Raw genomic sequence first — 7,643 nt, 5'->3', positions numbered from 1 at the left:
TTTTTGATCAGAAGCGTAGTTTTCGAGATATATCGAGATATTTAAAAGATCCGAAGCTGCACCAACATAATAGAGATACAGAAACACCGTGGCCCCTTTCTTTGAGATAACTCTGCACTAGTGCGAGCCGCAAATGCCGCTTCCAGCTTAGCTGTGCAGAAGAAGAACAACAAAAAGAAGAAATATCTCGAAATATGTCCGTCAGGCCCCTTCCCTTGAGATAAATCTGCAAATATCTCGGAAACGAAGCGAGCTATGGCAAAATGTTAAGAGACCTCTTTTGTAGAGAATTAAGTTTCCTACTTTTTATGTTCTATGATATTTTTCGATCAGATGCGTAGTTCTCGAGATATATCAAGATATTTAAAAGTTCCGAAGCCGCACCAACATAATAGAGATACAGACACACCGTGGCCCCTTTCTTTGAGATAACTCTGCACTATTGCGAGCTGCAAATGCCACTTCCAGCTTAGCTGTGCAGAAGAAGAACAACAAGAAGAAGAAATATCTCGAAATATGTCCGTCAGGCCCCTTCCCTTGAGATAAATCTGCAAATATCTCGGAAACGAAGCGAGCTATGGCAAAATGTTAAGAGACCTGTTTTGTAGAGAATTAAGTTTCCTACTTTTTATGTTCTATGATATTTTTCGATCAGATGCGTAGTTCTCGAGATATATCAGGATATTTAAAAGTTCCGAAGCCGCACCAACATAATAGAGATACAGAAACACCGTGGCCCCTTTCTTTGAGATAACTCTGCACTATTGCGAGCTGCAAATGCCACTTCCAGCTTAGCTGTGCAGAAGAAGAACAACAAGAAGAAGAAATATCTCGAAATATGTCCGTCAGACCACTTCCCTTGAGATAAATCTGCAAATATCTCGGAAACGAAGCGAGCTACGGCAAAATGTTAAGAGACCTTTTTTGTAGAAAATTAGGTTTCCTACTTTTTATGTTCTATGATATTTTTTGATCAGATGCGTAGTTCTCGAGATATATCAAGATATTTAAAAGTTCCGAAGCCGCACCAACATAATAGAGATACAGAAACACCGTGGCCCCTTTCTTTGCGATAACTCTGCACTATTGCGAGCTGCAAATGCCACTTCCAGCTTAGCTGTGCAGAAGAAGAACAACAAGAAGAAGAAATATCTCGAAATATGTCCGTCAGGCCCCTTCCCTTGAGATAAATCTGCAAATATCTCGGAAACGAAGCGAGCTATGCCAAAATGTTAAGAGACCTTATTTGTAGAGAATTAAGTTTCCTACTTTTTATGTTCTATGATATTTTTTGATGAGATGCGTAGTTCTCGAGATATACCGAGATATTTAAAAGTTCCGAAGCCGCACCAACATAATAGAGATACAGAAACACCGTGGCCCCTTTCTTTGAGATAACTGTGCACTATTGCGAGCTGCAAATGCCACTTCCAGCTTAGCAGTGCAGAAGAAGAACAACAAGAAGAAGAAATATCTCGAAATATGTCCGTCAGGCCCCTTCCCTTGAGATAAATCTGCAAATATCTCGGAAACGAAGCGAGCTATGGCAAAATGTTAAGAGACCTTTTTTGTATGGAATTATGTTTCCTACTTTTTATGTTCTATGATATTTTTTGATCAGATGCGTAGTTCTCGAGATATATCAAGATATTTAAAAGTTCCGAAGCCGCACCAACATAATAGAGATACAGAAACACCGTGGCCCCTTTCTTTGAGATAACTCTGCACTAGTGCGAGCCGCAAATGCCACTTCCAGCTTAGCTGTGCAGAAGAAGAACAACAAGAAGAAGAAATATCTCGAAATATGTCCGTCAGGCCACTTCCCTTGAGATAAATCTGCAAATATCTCGGAAACGAAGCGAGCTATGGCAAAATGTTAAAAGACCTTTTTTGTATGGAATTATGTTTCCTACTTTTTATGTTCTATGATATTTTTTGATCAGATGCGTAGTTCTCGAGATATATCAAGATATTTAAAAGTTCCGAAGCCGCACCAACATAATAGAGATACAGAAACACCGTGGCCCCTTTCTTTGAGATAACTCTGCACTATTGCGAGCTGCAAATGCCACTTCCAGCTTAGCGTGCAGAAGAAGAACAACAAGAAGAAGAAATATCTCGAAATGTGTCCGTCAGGCCCCTACCCTTGAGATAAATCTGCAAATATCTCGGAAACGAAGAGAGCTATGGCAAAATGTTAAGAGACCTTTTTTGTAGAGAATTAAGTTTCCTACTTTTTATGTTCTATGATATTTTCTGATCAGACGCGTAGTTCTCGAGATATATCAAGATATTTAAAAGTTCCGAAGCCGCACCAACATAATAGAGATACAGAAACACCGTGGCCCCTTTCTTTGAGATAACTCTGTACTATTGCGAGCTGGAAATGCCACTTCCAGTTTAGCTGTGCAGAAGAAGAACAACAAGAAGAAGAAATATCTCGAAATATGTCCGTTAGGCCCCTTCCCTTGAGATAAATCTGCAAATATCTCGGAAACGAAGCGAGCTATGGCAAAATGTTAAGAGACCTTTTTTGTAGCGAATTAAGTTTCCTTCTTTTCATGTTCTATGATATTTTTTGATCAGATGCGTAGTTCGCGAGATATATCAAGATATTTAAAAGTTCCGAAGCCGCACCAACATAATAGAGATACAGAAACACCGTGGCCCCTTTCTTTGAGATAACTCTGCACTATTGCGAGCTGTAAATGCCACTTCCAGCTTAGCTGTGCAGAAGAAGAACAACAAGAAGAAGACATACCTCGAAATATGTCCGTCAGGCCCCTTCCCTTGAGATATATCTGCAAATATCTCGGAAACGAAGCGAGCTATGGCAAAATGTTAAGAGACCTTTTTTGTAGAGAATTATGTTTCCTACAATTTATGTTCTATGATATTTTTTGATCTGATGCGTAGTTCTCGAGATATATCAAGATATTTAAAAGTTCCGAAGCCGCACCAACATAATAGAGATACAGAAACACCGTGGCCCCTTTCTTTGAGATAACTCTGCACTATTGCGAGCTGTAAATGCCACTTCCAGCTTAGCTGTGCAGAAGAAGAACAACAAGAAGAAGAAATATCTCGAAATATGTCCGCCAGGCCCCTTCCCTTGAGATAAATCTGCAAATATCTCGGAAACGAAGCGAGCTATGGCCAATTGTTAAGAGACCTTTTTTGTAGAGAATTAAGTTTCCTACTTTTTATGTTCTATGATATTTTTTGATCAGATGCGTAGTTCTCGAGATATATCAAGATATTTAAAAGTTCCGAAGCCGCACCAACATAATAGAGATACAGAAACACCCTGGCCCCTTTCTTTGAGATAACTCTGCACTATTGCGAGCTGCAAATGCCACTTCCAGCTTAGCTGTGCAGAAGAAGAACATCAAGAAGAAGAAATATCTCGAAATATGTCCGTCAGGCCCCTTCCCTTGAGATAAATCTGCAAATATCTCGGAAACGAAGAGAGCTATGGCAAAATGTTAAGAGACCTTTTTTGTAGAGAATTAAGTTTCCTACTTTTTATGTTCTATAATATTTTTTGATCTGATGCGTAGTTCTCGAGATATATCAAGATATTTAAAAGTTCCGAAGCCGCACCAACATATTAGAGATACAGAAACACCGTGGCCCCTTTCTTTGAGATAACTCTGCACTATTGCGAGCTGTAAATGCCACTTCCAGCTTAGCCCTGCAGAAGAAGAACAACAAGAAGAAGAAATATCTCGAAATATGTCCGTCAGGCCCCTTCCCTTGAGATATATCTGCAAATATCTCGGAAACGAAGCGAGCTATGGCAAAATGTTAAGAGACCTTTTTTGTAGAGAATTATGTTTCCTACAATTTATGTTCTATGATATTTTTTGATTAGATGCGTAGTTCACGAGATATATCAAGATATTTAAAAGTTCCGAAGCCGCACCAACATAATAGAGATACAGAAACACCGTGGCCCCTTTCTTTCAGATAACTATGCACTATTGCGAGCTGCAAATGCCACTTCCAGCTTAGCTGTGCAGAAGAAGAACAACAAGAAGGAGAAATATCTCGAAATATGTCCGTCAGGCCAGTTCCTTTGAGCTGAATCTGCAAATATCTCGGAAACGACGCGAGCTATGGCAAAATGTTAAGAGACCTATTTTGTAGGGAATTAAGTTTCCTACTTTTTATGTTCTATAATATTTTTTGATTAGATGCGTAGTTCTCGAGATATATCAAGATATTTAAAAGTTCCGAAGCCGCACCAACATAATAGAGATACAGAAACACCGTGGCCCCTTTCTTTCAGATAACTATGCACTATTGCGAGCTGCAAATGCCACTTCCAGCTTAGCTGTGCAGAAGAACAACAAGAAGAAGCAATATCTCGAAATATGTCCGTCAGGCCCCTTACCTTGAGATAAATCTGCAAATATCTCGGAAACGAAGAGAGCTATGGCAAAATGTTAAGAGACCTTTTTTGTAGAGAATTAAGTTTCCTACTTTTTATGTTCTATGATATTTTTTGATCTGATGCGTAGTTCTCGAGATATATCAAGATATTTAAAAGTTCCGAAGCCGCACCAACATAATAGAGATACAGAAACACCGTGGCCCCTTTCGTTGAGATAACTCTGCACTAGTGCGAGCCGCAAATGCCACTTCCAGCTTAGCTGTGCAGAAGAAGAAATATCTCGAAATATGTCCGTCAGGCCCCTTCCCTTGAGATAAATCTGCAAATATCTCGGAAACGAAGCGAGCTATCGCAAAATGTTAAGAGACCTTTTTTATAGGGAATTAAGTTTCCTACTTTTTATGTTCTATGATATTTTTTGATCAGATGCGTAGTTCTCGAGATATATCAAGATATTTAAAAGTTCCGAAGCCGCACCAACATAATAGAGATACAGAAACACCGTGGCCCCTTTCTTTGAGAGAACTCTGCACTATTGCGAGCTGCAAATGCCACTTCCAGCTTAGCTGTGCAGAAGAAGAACAACAAGAAGAAGAAATATCTGGAAATATGTCCGTCAGGCCCCTTCCCTTGAGATAAATCTGCAAATATCTCGGAAACGAAGCGAGCTATGGCAAAATGCTAAGAGACCTTTTTTGTAGGGAATTATGTTTCCTACAATTTATGTTCTATGATATTTTTTGATTAGATGCGTAGTTCTCGAGGTATATCAAGATATTTAAAAGTTCCGAAGCCGCACCAACATAATAGAGATACAGAAACACCGTGGCCCCTTTCTTTCAGATAACTATGCACTATTGCGAGCTGCAAATGCCACTTCCAGCTTAGCTGTGCAGAAGAACAACAAGAAGAAGAAATATCTCGAAATATGTCCGTCAGGCCCCTTCCCTTGAGATAAATCTGCAAATATCTCGGAAACGAAGAGAGCTATGGCAAAATGTTAAGAGACCTTTTTTGTAGAGAATTAAGTTTCCTACAATTTATGTTCTATGATATTTTTTGATCAGAAGCGTAGTTTTCGAGATATATCGAGATATTTAAAAGTTCCGAAGCCGCACCAACATAATAGAGATACAGAAACACCGTGGCCCCTTTCTTTGAGATAACTCTGCACTAGTGCGAGCCGCAAATGCCACTTCCAGCTTAGCTGTGCAGAAGAAGAACAACAAGAAGAAGAAATATCTCGAAATATGTCCGTCAGGCCCCTTCCTTTGAGATAAATCTGCAAATATCTCGGAAACGAAGCGAGCTATGGCAAAATGTTAAGAGACCTTTTTTGTAGAGAATTAAGTTTCCTACTTTTTATGTTCTATGATATTTTTTGATCAGATGCGTAGTTCTCGAGATATATCAAGATATTTAAAAGTTCCGAAGCCGCACCAACATAATAGAGATACAGAAACACCGTGGCCCCTTTCTTTGAGATAACTCTGCACTATTGCGAGCTGTAAATGCCACTTCCAGCTTAGCTGTGCAGAAGAAGAACAACAACAAGAAGAAATATCTCGAAATATGTCCGTCAGGCCAGTTCCTTTGAGCTGAATCTGCAAATATCTCGGAAACGAAGCGAGCTATGGCAAAATGTTAAGAGACGTTTTTTATAGAGAATTATGTTTCCTACAATTTATGTTCTATGATATTTTTTGATCAGAAGCGTAGTTTTCGAGATATATCGAGATATTTAAAAGTTCCGAAGCCGCACCAACATAATAGGGATACAGAAACACCGTGGCCCCTTTCTTTGAGATAACTCTGCACTAGTGCGAGCCGCAAATGCCACTTCCAGCTTAGCTGTGCAGAAGAAGAACAACAAGAAGAAGAAATATCTCGAAATATGTCGGTCAGGCCCCTTCCCTTGAGATATATCTGCAAATATCTCGGAAACGAAGCGAGGTATGGCAAAATGTTAAGAGACCTTTTTTGTAGAGAATTATGCTTCCTACAATTTATGTTCTATGATATTTTTTGTTCAGAAGCGTAGTTTTCGAGATACATCGAGATATTTAAAAGTTCCGAAGCCGCACCAACATAATAGAGATACAGAAACACCGTGGCCCCTTTCTTTGAGATAACTCTGCACTAGTGCGAGCCGCAAATGCCAGTTCCAGCTTAGCTGTGCAGAGGAAGAACAACAAGAAGAAGAAATATCTCAAAATATGTCCGTCAGGCCAGTTCCTTTGAGCTGAATCTGCAAATATCTCGAAAACGAAGTGAGCTATGGCAAAATGTTAAGAGACGTTTTTTATAGAGAATTATGTTTCCTACAATTTATGTTCTATGATATTTTTTGATCAGAAGCGTAGTTTTCGAGATATATTCGAGATATTTAAAAGTTCCGAAGCCGCACCAACATAATAGGGATACAGAAACACCGTGGCCCCTTTCTTTGAGATAACTCTGCACTAGTGCGAGCCGCAAATGCCACTTCCAGCTTAGCTGTGCAGAAGAAGAACAACAAGAAGAAGAAATATCTCGAAATATGTCCGTCAGGCCCCTTCCCTTGAGATAAATCTGCAAATATCTCGGAAACGAAGCGAGCTATGGCGAAATGTTAAGAGACCTTTTTTGTAGAGAATTAAGTTTCCTACTTTTTATGTTCTATGATATTTTTTGATCAGATGCGTAGTTCTCGAGATATATCAAGATATTTAAAAGTTCCGAAGCCGCACCAACATAATAGAGATACAGAAACACCGTGGCCCCTTTCTTTGAGATAACTCTGCACTATTGCGAGCTGCAAATGCCACTTCCAGCTTAGCTGTGCAGAGGAAGAACAACAAGAAGAAGAAATATCTCGAAATATGTCCGTCCAGCCAGTTCCTTTGACCTGAATCTGCAAATATCTCGGAAACGAAGCGAGCTATGGCAAAATGTTAAGAGACGTTTTTTGTAGAGAATTATGTTTCCTACAATTTATGTTCTATGATATTTTTTGATCAGAAGCGTAGTTTTCGAGATATATCGAGGTATTTAAAAGTTCCGAAGCCGCACCAACATAATAGGGATACAGAAACACCGTGGCCCCTTTCTTTGAGATAACTCTGCACGATTGCGAGCTGTAAATGCCACTTCCAGCTTAGCTGTGCAGAAGAAGGACAACAAGAAGAAGAAATATCTCGAAATATGTCCGTCAGGCCCCTTCCCTTGAGATAAATCTGCAAATATCTCGGAAACGAAGCGAGCTATG

This window comes from Osmia lignaria, unplaced genomic scaffold, assembly GCF_051020975.1.
Source record: "Osmia lignaria lignaria isolate PbOS001 unplaced genomic scaffold, iyOsmLign1 scaffold0013, whole genome shotgun sequence".
Lineage (NCBI taxonomy): Eukaryota > Metazoa > Arthropoda > Insecta > Hymenoptera > Megachilidae > Osmia > Osmia lignaria.
This window is presented reverse-complemented; position numbering follows the sequence as displayed.